A 13886-nucleotide genomic window follows, 5' to 3' on the forward strand; every position below is an offset into this window, starting at 1 on the left:
GGTTTTAATTGTAATTATTGCATCTACTGAATCATCAAGTAAATATAATAGTCGTAATGATGGAAGGGCAATAAAAATTAATGTAATTGCTGGTAAAGCTGTTCAGATTGTTTCAATTAAATGTCCATGAAGTATATTACGGTTAGTATAGGCAATAAATAATATATAACTTAGGGCATAACCTACAATTACTGTAATTAATAATAATATGACCATAGTATGATCATGAAAGAATGATAATTGCTCCATTAATGGTGAAGCTCCATCTTGAAGAGATAAATTTGATCATGTTGACAATAATAAATATTTTCTAATAAAAGGTCAAACCTTTATTTGTAGAGCTTAAATCTACTGCACTAATCTGCCATATTAGAATCTAGAGATTAATGGTAATTCTGAGTAACTATGTTCTGCAGGAGGGTTATTTTGTAGTCATTCTGTTGATCTTCTTATGTTAGCTCTAAATATAATTGCTCGGTTTGTAATCATTCTTTCTCATATAATTACAATGAATATAATGATTCCTACAATAGAAATTGTAGACCCAATTCTTGATACTACGTTTCATGATGTATATGCGTCTGGGTAGTCAGAGTATCGTCGAGGTATTCCTGCTAATCCTAGGAAGTGTTGAGGAAAGAATGTTAAATTTACTCCAATGAATATAATTGTAAATTGGATTTTTAATCATGTATTATTTATAGTTAATCCTGTAAATAGTGGATATCATTGAATGACACCTCCTATAATTGCAAATACTGCTCCTATAGATAATACATAATGAAAGTGGGCTACTACATAATATGTATCATGTAATACAATATCAAGTGATGAATTTGCTAATACTAATCCTGTTAATCCACCAATTGTAAATAGGAAAATAAATCCTAGAGCTCATAATAATGGTGGATTGAACTTGAATTTAGTTCCATATAATGTAGCTAATCATCTAAATACCTTAATTCCTGTAGGTACAGCAATAATTATTGTTGCTGATGTAAAATATGCTCGTGTGTCAACATCCATTCCTACTGTAAATATATGATGTGCTCATACAATAAATCCTATTAGTCCAATTGATAGTATAGCATAAATTATACCTAATGTTCCAAATGATTCAATTTTTCCTCTTTCTTGACATACAATATGTGAAATAATTCCGAACCCCGGTAGAATTAAAATATAAACTTCTGGGTTTCCAAAGAATCAAAATAGATGTTGATATAGAATTGGGTCACCCCCTCCTGCAGGGTCAAAGAATGATGTATTTAAATTTCGATCTGTTAATAATATAGTAATAGCTCCTGCTAAAACTGGAAGTGAAAGAAGGAGAAGTAATGCTGTAATAGCTACAGATCATACAAATAAAGGTGTTTGATCTAAAGTTATACTTTCTGATCGTATATTAATTGCTGTTGTAATGAAATTCACTGCACCAAGAATAGATGATACACCTGCTAAGTGCAGTGAAAAAATAGCTAGATCTACAGATGCACCCCCGTGTGCAATAGCTCCTGCTAGAGGAGGGTAAACTGTTCATCCTGTACCAGCACCATTATCTACTATAGAAGATGTAAGAAGAAGGGTTAGTGAAGGTGGTAGTAATCAAAAACTTATATTATTTATTCGTGGAAATGCTATATCTGGTGCACCAATTATTAGTGGAACAAGTCAATTACCAAATCCACCAATTATAATAGGTATTACTATAAAGAAAATTATTACGAATGCGTGAGCTGTAATAATAACATTATAAATCTGGTCATCCCCAATTAGAGATCCGGGTTGGCCAAGTTCAGCACGAATAAGTATTCTTATTGATGTTCCTACTATTCCTGCTCATGCTCCAAATATGAAGTATAAAGTACCAATGTCCTTATGGTTTGTTGAGAATAATCATTTTTGCGGTAAGATGGCTGAATTTTAGGTGGTAGACTGTAAATCTACTTATGAGATGTTTTCTCTCTTATCATATTTAGGTCTTATATTCAATTATGATTCTAGACTGCAATTCTAGAGGTGTAAAATTTTACTAAGGCCTAAAAGATTATTCTTTTAATTATAACTTTGAAGGTTATTAGTTTGATTAACTTAAGTCCTTAGTATAATGAAATTAAGGTTGATGAAGAAATCAATCCTATTGTTGAAATTATTACTGTTATAGGAAGAATGATTCTTGATTTTTGGGACTTTATCTTTATAGATCACGAATTTTCTGTGTATGATATAATTAGAGCTGAGAATCTAATACATATATAGTAGTAGAGTGTAATTGTAGTTAATACAACTATAATAGTTATAATAGTTGTTATATTGTTTTCTATTAATGATTGTATTACAATTCATTTTGGTAAGAATCCAAGGAATGGTGGTAGTCCACCTAAAGATAATAAAGATAAGAATATTATGAATTTAATTTCGGTTTTTATATTTCTGGCTGAATAAATTTGATTTATGAAAAATAAATTTATTTGCTTAAATAATAAAACTATAATTAATCTTAATAGTGAGTAAATAATGAAGTATAGTTCTCAGATGTTTTCTCTGACTGTTAATGATCTAATTATTCAACCTAGATGTCTGATTGATGAATATGCTAAAAGTTGTCGTAAGGATGTTTGATTTAAACCTCCTATTGCCCCAATAATAATTCTTAAGATAATAATTGTTCAAATAAAAGTTCTTAATTGAATACAATAAGATAAGACCATTATTGGGGCGATTTTTTGTCATGTTATTAATGTTAAACAATTATTTCATCTTGATGCTCCTATAACTTCTGGAAATCAGAAATGGAAACGTGCAGCTCCAATCTTTAATAATAGTCTAGATCTAATTATTATTGATGGGATAAATTCTGTTTCCCATCCCATGGGATATTTTATTTGAATCAGCAAAATTGAAAATAATAATATTGTCGATGCTATTGCTTGGACAATAAAATATTTAATTGATGATTCATTTATTATTATATTTTTATTTCTTGTTAGGAGCGGAATAAATGAAAGTAAGTTGATCTCAAGTCCTATTCAAACCCCAAATCAGGAATTTGATGAAATGGACAGGATCGTTCCTATCATTAATGTTGATAGGAAGAAAAGTTTTGTAGAGTTGTTGGTCATTAAAAAGGAGAGGATTGATACCTCTATAAATGGGGTATGAACCCATTAGCTTGTTTAGCTTACCTTTTTACATTAAGGTGTATGATGCACGTTAGTTTTTGATACTAAAGGAGGTAGTTTAATTCTATCTTATGTAATTTTAATGAAGGTAATTTTATTTACTTTATTTACCCTATCAAGGTAACCCTTTAATCAGGCACTTCATTTATTTAATATATAAATCGAAAGTTTTTTTTTGAAATTCTTTTATGTATTATTTTGTTTAATTAGGATTAATTTATCCTGCTCATTTTATTTTATATATATATATATATATAATAAATAATTTATATTAATATATTACATTTAATTGAAATTAAAGTATTATAAGTTCATCTTACCATTATCAATTGATTATTTTAATGCAATTATTTACCTAGGATTATAGCTACTTATGTTTTTAGCTTAAAATAGGTTATTATAATATAATATATATAATAATATGTAATTTGATATTTAATATTATTATAATTGGATATAATAAATAAAATTATTAATTTAAATATAAAATATTATAATTAATATAATTATTTATATCCAGTAGGAATTCAACCCTTTAACCCTATACAAATTCCATTACTTAATACAGCTATTCTTTTAGCATCAGGAGTAACAGTAACATGAGCACATCATAGTTTAATGGAATCTAATCATACTCAAGCACTACAAGGATTATTCTTCACAGTGTTATTAGGACTATACTTTACAATACTTCAAGCATATGAATATTGAGAAGCATCTTTTACCATTGCAGATGCAGTTTATGGATCAACATTCTTTGTTGCAACAGGATTCCATGGTTTACACGTAATTATTGGAACAATCTTTTTATCAACATGTCTACTTCGACACTCAATAAATCAATTTTCACCAAGACATCACTTTGGATTTGAAGCAGCAGCATGATACTGACACTTCGTAGACGTAGTATGATTATTCTTATATTTCTCTATTTATTGATGAGGTAGATAATTGTTTTTCTAGTATAAATAGTACATTTGACTTCCAATCAGAAAGCTTGATATAAATCAAGAAAAACAATTCTAATTCTATCAACAAGAGTTTTCATTAGATTTATTATTCCAATAATTGTTATAATCCTGGCAACAACACTATCAAAAAAATTAATTAATGATCGAGAAAAAAGATCACCATTTGAATGTGGGTTTGATCCAAAAAGATCAGCACGAATACCATTCTCAATACGATTCTTCCTAATCGCAGTAATCTTTTTAATTTTTGATGTACAAATTGCACTAATTCTACCAATTGTAATTATTTTTAAAACTTCAGACATTATAATCTGAACAGTATCAACAATATTTTTTATTCTAGTTCTATTAGGAGGACTATACCATGAATGAAACCAAGGAGCATTACAATGAGCAGAATAAAGGGTTGTAGTTAAATATAACATTTGGGTTGCATTCAAAAAGTATTGATATTATCAATCAACCTTAAATAGAATAAGAAGCGAAATATTGCAGTCAGTTTCGACCTGGAAGATTGGTATGTTCCAACCTTTATTCTTATTAATTGAAGCCAAAAAGAGGCGTATTACTGTTAATAATGTAATTGAACTATAATAGTTCCAATTAAGGAAATGTAAAGCCAATATGAAAGCTGCTAACTTTTTATATTAGCGGTTAAACTCCGTTAACATTTCTAAAATTTATATAGTTTAAATAAAACATTACATTTTCACTGTAAAAATAATATATCTATATTTATAAATACTTAAAAGTAAAAATACTTCCTTAACATCTTCAGTGTCACGCTCTAATTATAAGCTATTTAAGTAAACGAAAAACAATATTCCCAAAATAAATATTCAAAAAATAAAAGTTAAAAGATAAATCTTGAAATTAGAATCATATCAACCTTGAATATAACCAATTAAATAAATAAATAATCTATATAAACCTTGACCACCAAGTAATTCACCTCAACCATAATCAAATGACTTAGATGAATAATAACCTATTTTTAAAGGAATATATCTAATAAACTTAGTTGAAAGAAAAGGTATAAATCATATAGAACCAGCAAATCTAACAAAAGAAAGTATACTTAAAGAAAATAAATTATGAGAAAAATCAAAATTAGAAATAAGATAACCTAAATAAGCACCTAAAATAACAACTGTAATAGTTAAAAACTTTAAATAATAAGGTAAAGCAATCACATGAGGAATAGGAAAAATTAATCAAGATAAAAGACTACCACCAAAAACAGCAACAAACAATAGACCAATTATTCCAAATGAAATATAATAACCCTTATCATCAAAAGAAAATCTAGAATAAAAATTATTATCACCAGATATTGAATAATAAAACAAACGAAAAGAATAAGAAGCAGTTAAACCAGTAGAAAAAAAATAAAGAAAAAAAATTAAACAATTAATTCATCTTAAACAAACCATCTCAAGAATTAAATCCTTTGAATAAAATCCCGCTAAAAAAGGTATTCCACACAAAGATAAACTAGAAACATTAAAACAAACTGAAGTTAAAGGTATGAAATTAACAATTGATCCTATAAAACGAATATCCTGAGAATCCTTCAAATTATGAATTATTGAACCTGCACATATAAATAATAATGCCTTAAATAAAGCATGAGCCAATAAATGAAAAAATGCAAGCTTTGGATAACCTATAGCCAAAATTCTTATTATTAAACCAAGTTGTCTTAAAGTAGAAAGAGCAATAATCTTCTTTAAATCAAACTCAAAATTAGCGCCCAATCCAGCCATAAATATAGTTATACAACCAATTAAAAGTAAAAATCAACCACAATTATAAGTATCCAATATTGGTCTAAAACGAATTAATAAATAAACACCAGCAGTAACAAGAGTAGAAGAATGAACTAAAGCAGAAACAGGAGTAGGAGCTGCTATAGCAGCAGGAAGTCATGAAGAGAAAGGAATCTGAGCTCTCTTAGTTATAGCTGCTAAAACAATTAATATAGTAATGAGCTTTATTTCAAAAGAATTAGAAATAAAATCATAATAATAAATATAATTTCAACCACCAAAATTTAACATTCATGCAATAGAAATTAAAATAGCAACATCACCAATACGATTAGAAAGTGCAGTTAATATACCAGCACTATAAGATTTTACATTTTGATAATAAATAACTAAACAATAAGAAACTAAACCTAAACCATCTCAACCTAATAAAATTCTAATTAAATTAGGACTAATAATTAAAAAACCTATAGAAAGAATAAATATTAAAACAATAATAATAAAACGATTTATATTCTTTTCACCAGATATATAATCCTCTCTATAATAAATAACCAAAGAAGAAATATATATAACAAAAGATATAAAAATAAGAGATATTCAATCCAAAATTAAAGTTATAACAACTATAGAACCATTTAAATTGAAAAGCTCTCACTCAACAAAAACTCTATAATCAATTATTAAATAATAAATACCTAAAATAAAAATTATAGTTCTCGAAATAAACAAAGAAAAAAAACTCAAAGAACAAATAGAAAATAAATTCACGGCCTAAGATGAAAAACTTCATATCATTGATTCCACAAAACAATATTTTTAATTAAAATACTTAAGCAAACTAAACAAAGAAATATTCACCCTTTAAACAGAGAATATTTAAAGGCAATCAATGTAAAAGTAAAAGATGATATTCACGAAAATAACCAAGAGAACAAGTATAAACACCAGAATAATAATTCCCATGCTGAGAATAAGAATATATATACAAAGTATAAACAGCTCTAAAAAAAGATAAAAAAATCAAAGCAAAGAATCTAAAAGAAGATCAAGATATAATTCTATTTAATAATCTAATTTCACCTACCAAATTTAAAGAAGGAGGAGCAGCCACATTTGATGATCTTAAAAGAAATCATCATAAAGCCATTCTTGGCATCAAATTAATTATACCCTTGTTAATTAATAATCTTCGTCTACCTAAACGTTCATAAATAATATTAGATAAACAAAATAAACCAGAAGAACGTAAACCATGACCAACCATTAGAGAAAGAGAACCTACACAACCTCATCAATTCATAGTCATCAATCCACCAATAACCATTCTTATATGAGCAACAGAAGAATATGCAATTAAAGACTTTAAATCAACCTGACGAAAACAAATAAATCTTACAATAACACCCCCAGATAAACCTAAAGACAATCCAAAATAATTAAACTTTAAACCCAAATAAGAAATAACCTTTATAACACGAAAAATACCATAACCACCTAACTTTAATAAAACACCAGCAAGAATTATTCTACCTGAAATAGGGGCCTCTACATGAGCCTTAGGATGTCATAAATGAACCAAAAACATAGGTATCTTAACTAAAAAAGCCAAAATTATAAATACATAAAACATAAAATAATAAGAACCAAAATCAACCAATAAAGGAAAATATAAAGTATTAGAAAAATCATAAACCTTAAATAAAACTAATAATAAAGGTAATCTAGCAACCAAAGTATAAAAAATTAAATAAACACCAGCCTGCAAACGCTCAGGTTGATAACCCCAACCCAAAATTAAAAGTAAAATAGGAACTAATCTAGCCTCAAAAAAAATATAAAAAGAAAGAAGACTTAATCTAGCAAATGAACAATAAAGCATAATTATTAAAATCAAAACCATAAAAACAAAAAAATTAGAATGATATGAACTTAAATAAACTGAACCACTAGCAGTGGTTATTAAAGAACAAATCCAAAACCTAAGTAAAATTAAACTAAAAGAAAAATAATCAATACCAAAATAATATCTAATTATATTCAAATCAGCATATGAATAAACACAAATTATAAAAACAAAACCCGACAGAAACATTAAAGAATGAACCAACCATCAACAATTATTTAATAAACAAAGAGGGATCAAAAAAATAGTTATAAATAAATACTTTAACATAAAGATAAACCAAAAGAATTAAAAAAATCATTACCATGAGAACGAATTATTGAAACTAAAATAGAAAGACCTAAAGCACCCTCACAAACAGAAAAAACTAAAAAAATAACAGGAAAAAAAGAATCATAATCAAACTCAATAAGAAAAACAATAACTAACATAAATAAAGAAAGAACAATATATTCTAATCTCAAAAGAACCATTAATAAATGTTTACGTTTAGAAGAAAAAACATAAACACCAGCAAAATAAATCAATAAAGAAGTAAAAATAGAGAATATAAACATTAGTTTTAATAGTTTAAAAAAAACGCCGGTCTTGTAAACCGGAAATAAGTCCAGCCCCCACTTTTAATACTTCAGAGGTGGAAAAGCTTCCATCATCGGTCCCCAAAACCGGTATTTTAAATAAACTAACCCCTGAAATGATCAAAATAATAATTATATCATTATCAAATGTAATAAATATTAATTTTATTAAATTAAGACACCCAATATCAATAATGCTTTTTATTATCCTTCAAACCTTCCTAGTTGGATAAATAACAGGAACAATAATAGAAAGATATTGATTATCATATATTTTATTTTTAACATTTCTTGGTAGTATACTAGTATTATTTATTTACATTACAAGAATTGCATCAAACGAAATATTTCAGCCTAAATCAATCACTATAATTATTACATTAAAAATGTGAGTATTTATCATATTAATATTAACTATTCTAAATATATCTATATTTATAGACTTTTTCAAAAACACCGAAACTATAAATATTGATAATTCAATCAATTATCAAGAAATAACAATATCTTTAGAAAAATTATATAATAGAACAACATTCATTATTACAATAATAATAATAATTTATTTATTTTTAGCACTACTAGCAGTTGTTAAAATCACCAATATTAATCAGGGACCTATTCGTAAAATAAGATAATTACTAATGAATAAACCCTTACGATTAAGACATCCTTTAATTAAAATTATTAATAACTCTTTAATTGACTTACCTGCCCCAACAAATATTTCATTTTGATGAAATTTTGGATCCCTATTAGGGTTATGTTTGGTAATTCAAATCGTAACTGGACTATTTTTAGCTATACATTATACATCAAATATTGAAATAGCATTCAGTAGTGTAGTACACATCTGCCGAGACGTAAATAATGGTTGAATTATCCGAACCTTACACGCAAATGGAGCATCTATATTTTTTATTTGTATTTACTTACATGTAGGACGGGGAATTTACTATGGATCTTATATATATATATACATACCTGAATAATTGGTACAGTGATTTTATTTTTAGTTATAGCAACTGCATTTATAGGATATGTCTTACCCTGAGACCAAATATCTTTTTGAGGTGCAACAGTAATTACTAATTTATTATCAGCAATCCCATACTTAGGAACAGATTTAGTCCAATGAGTATGAGGAGGATTCGCTGTTGATAATGCAACATTAAATCGATTCTTCACATTCCATTTTGTATTACCATTTATTATTGCAGCTATAGCAGCAATTCATTTATTTTTTCTTCACCAAACAGGATCTAATAATCCTCTTGGACTAAATGGAGATATTGAAAAAATTCCATTCCATCCATACTTTACCTTTAAGGATTCTATTACATTTGTAATAATAACATCATTATTAATTATACTATGTTTAATTAATCCTTACCTATTAGGAGATCCAGATAACTTTGTACCTGCCAACCCATTAGTAACACCAGTTCACATTCAACCAGAATGATATTTCCTATTTGCATATGCAATTCTACGATCTATCCCTAATAAGTTAGGAGGTGTTGTTGCATTATTTTTATCAATTAGAATCTTAATAATTTTACCATTTTATAGTAAAACACCATTCCGAGGCATTCAATTTTACCCTATTAATCAAATTTTATTCTGAATTATAGTAGTTGTTGTATGCTTACTAACGTGAATTGGTAAACGACCTGTTGAAGAACCTTATATTATAACAGGTCAAATCTTAACAATTATTTACTTCACATATTTCTTAATTAATGTCCATGTCGCAAACGCATGAGATAAATTAATTAAGGAATAAAGTTAATTAGCTTAGGAAAAGCATATGTTTTGAAAACATAAAATTAGAAGTTTAACTCTTCTATTAACTTTTCTCAAAAAATTTCACTAAACAAATGAGATAAATAAAATCTTTAAACCAACAAAGAAAATAAAAAAATTCAAAGATAAAGGTAAAAAACTTTTTCAAGCTAAGTACATTAATTTATCATAACGGAATCGTGGTAATGTTCCACGAACCCAAATAAAACCAAAAGATATAATAGCAAGCTTAATAAAAAATATAAAAGAATAAAAATCACCGCCCAAAAAAATTAAAGCCAATAACATTCTTATGAAGACAATTCTAGTATATTCAGCTAAAAAAATTAAAGTAAAACCACCCGAACCATACTCAATATTAAATCCTGTAACTAACTCATATTCCCCTTCAGCAAAATCAAAAGGAGTACGATTAGTTTCAGCTAAGCAAGAAGCAAAACAAGCTAAAGCTAAAGGAAAAGAAATAATAATAAATCAACAATAAAGCTGATAGTTTATAAAATCAAACATATTAAAACTACCAATTAAAATAATTAAAGACAATAAAATTAAAGCTAAACTAACTTCATAAGAAATTGTTTGAGCAACAGAACGAAGAGAACCTAATAATGAATAATTTGAATTAGAAGATCAACCAGCAATTATAACAGTATAAACACCTAATCTAGTACAACATAAAAAAAATAAAAATCCATAAGAAAAAGAACACATATAAGTTAAATAAGGAAAAATTACTCAAACGGCTAAAGAAATCATTTAATTAAAAACAGGGGAAAAATAATAAAGTAGGTAATTAGATATAATAGGAATTGGCTGCTCCTTACAAATTAACTTAATAGCATCTCTAAATGGCTGAGGAATTCCAACAAAACCTACCTTATTTGGACCCTTTCGAATCTGAATATAACCTAAAACCTTACGCTCTAATAAAGTTAAAAAGGCAACACTAATTAAAACACAAATAACCAATAAAAGAAAATTCAAAATAAATATAAATAAATCATAAAGTATCAATACTATTTGTAGAAAAAATCTACATAAATGAATTCTAAATTCAACACATTAATCTGTCAAAATAGTAAATAAATTAATATTAATCAATATAACAAAAAATATTTTAACCATATGGTCCTTTCGTACTAATATGGATTAACAATCTTAGGATAGAAACCGACCTGGCTCACGCCGGTCTGAACTCAGATCATGTAAGAATTTAAAGGTCGAACAGACCTAATCATTGGGCTCCTGCACCCAAAATTTTTCTTAATCCAACATCGAGGTCGCAATCTGCTTTGTCGATATGAGCTCTCAAAAACAATTACGCTGTTATCCCTAAGGTAACTTAATCTTATGATCATAAATTATGGATCAAAATAACAAACATAAATAAATGATATAATAATGAAGAGTTTATCTATTCTTCATGTCACCCCAACAAAACATCATCATTAAATGTAGAAAGACAAACAAAAAACTATATAAAAGTAAAATGTCAAGCTCTGTAGGGTCTTCTCGTCCTAAAGAAGAATTTAAGCCTTTTGACTCAAAAGTTAAATTCAAAAATTTATTAAGAGACAGTTGATATCTCGTCAAGCCATTCGTTCCAGCCACTAATTAAGAGACTAATGATTATGCTACCTTTGCACGGTCAAAATACCGCGGCTCTTTAAAAATACGCTCAGTGAGCAGGCCAGACCTCAAAATATAAACAAGAGGACATGTTTTTGATAAACAGGCGGAAATCAATTTTGCCTAGTTCCTTATAATAAGTTCACAAGGTAAAAATTTCATAGAAATAAATATACTAATTCTATCATTATTACAAAAATTTTAAAATTAAATTAATAATCTTAATAAAAAACCTAAAATATTTATAAAATCAAAATAAAAAATAATGAACTAAAACGTAATCTTAAAGATAGCTGGTTTAAAGCTTACTATTATATTTCTATAAAATAAATTATAGGTTATTAACTTCAAAGCTTATCCCTTAAAGAATAAATAAGTTAATATTTTTACTTAAAAAATTAAATAAAAACAAATAACTTTAAGAAATTAAATTTTTTCTTAAGAAACTAGATATCTTGGGAAACGATTAACATCTCATTTCTATAAATAATTTAATAATAATTATGATACATTAACTATAAATTATTTATAAATCAACCCAAATCGAGACAAGTAAAATAAATACTAAAATTTTGATAAACCCTGATACAAAAGGTACAATAAATAAAATCTACTTAAAAAAATTTAAAATAATATTTCATAAAACACTTACATTACCAATAAACTATAATTTAAAAAATCAATTCTATAAAATATACTAAGACAAAAATACAATAAAATTATTTATATTAAATAATTAAATAAACAAAAAATAAATATAATAAAATAAATAATCAAGATATCCTGATTTGCACAGAAAAATTTTCAGTGTAAATGAAACACTTTACTAATAAGTTATATCTTGAAACTCTTCCTAGATACACTTTCCAGTACATCTACTATGTTACGACTTATCTCATCTAAATTGAAGCTACTTTAAAATAAAATAGAATAATCAATAATGAGAGTGACGGGCGATGTGTACACATCTCAGAGCCAATATCAGTTAAATTAAATAAATTAAATTACTATCAAATCCACCTTCATTAACAGTATTTCACTATCAAATCCGTTATAAACAAAAATCTATTGTAACCCACCTCCTCTTAACTATAAGCTGCACCTTGACCTGAAATATTTTATAATTATAAATCTTGAGAATTATAACCCTAAAAAGATTCTCTGATAACGGAGATATACAAACAAATAAATTAAGTAGAGTAAATCGTGTATTATCAATCATGGGGTAGGTTCCTCTGAATGGAATGAGATACCGCCAAATTCTTTGGGTTTAAAGACCTTAACTAATAGTACCCTGGTAAATATAATTAACATTTAAAATAATAGGGTATCTAATCCTAGTTTATTATTTAAATTTCACAGATTCATAAAAAGGGCCACGAATAAATTTTAACATTTCACCTTACAAATTTATATTTCAAACCTAATAATATAAACAACTGTTTTAACCAATAATATTCACTTGTATCAATCGTATAACCGCGGCTGCTGGCACGAATTATGCCGATACTAAATCAATTGCTAAATCCAAAATCACTTGATAATTAAATCATATTACTGCAAAAAGAACATTTAGTCTAACAAAACTTACATATAATACGAAGAAAAAGTGAATAAACAAGCAAGAATAAAACTTTTAAAAATAAAAAATAAGAAAATTTTAAATCTATTAATTCAGGAAAAAATAAAAGATTCAAATATTTAAAGAAAAAAAAAGAAAAAAACCACAAACATTAACAAAAAAAAAAGAAACGCCCCTATGTATGACCACAACAACTTCTCTATTATATATAATTAAAGATTAATATGGAACATGTATAGCAATAAATGTATTATATTCTTTCTTATTTAATCTTTCTTTTCACTAATAAATAAAGAAAGATTAAATAATATAATAAATATATTTTATACAATTATGTAATTTAATATAATATGTTATTAATATGAATTCTTTTTTTTATATTAAGTTAACTTTCATATATATTAGTTAAATAATCTAATTATAGATAATTTACATAATTATATTATATAATTAATATAATTAT

At 26.3% G+C, this 13886-nt stretch overlaps 2 long non-coding RNA genes and 1 pseudogene across 3 annotated transcripts in view; 1 reads left to right on the forward strand and 2 right to left on the reverse strand.

The window, feature by feature from the left end:
- Positions 1 to 13886, reverse strand: part of LOC126306445 (NADH-ubiquinone oxidoreductase chain 5-like) — a 325608-nt pseudogene that overhangs the window by 288069 nt on the left and 23653 nt on the right.
- LOC126306492 (uncharacterized) overlaps positions 1 to 13886 on the reverse strand; it is a 267731-nt gene that overhangs the window by 250558 nt on the left and 3287 nt on the right. The window lies entirely within an intron of this gene.
- LOC126306486 (uncharacterized) overlaps positions 1 to 13886 on the forward strand; it is a 98770-nt gene that overhangs the window by 18465 nt on the left and 66419 nt on the right. The gene's annotated exons all lie outside the window — the stretch shown is intronic.

This window comes from Schistocerca gregaria, unplaced genomic scaffold (genome assembly GCF_023897955.1).
Source record: "Schistocerca gregaria isolate iqSchGreg1 unplaced genomic scaffold, iqSchGreg1.2 ptg000333l, whole genome shotgun sequence".
Classification (NCBI taxonomy): domain Eukaryota; kingdom Metazoa; phylum Arthropoda; class Insecta; order Orthoptera; family Acrididae; genus Schistocerca; species Schistocerca gregaria.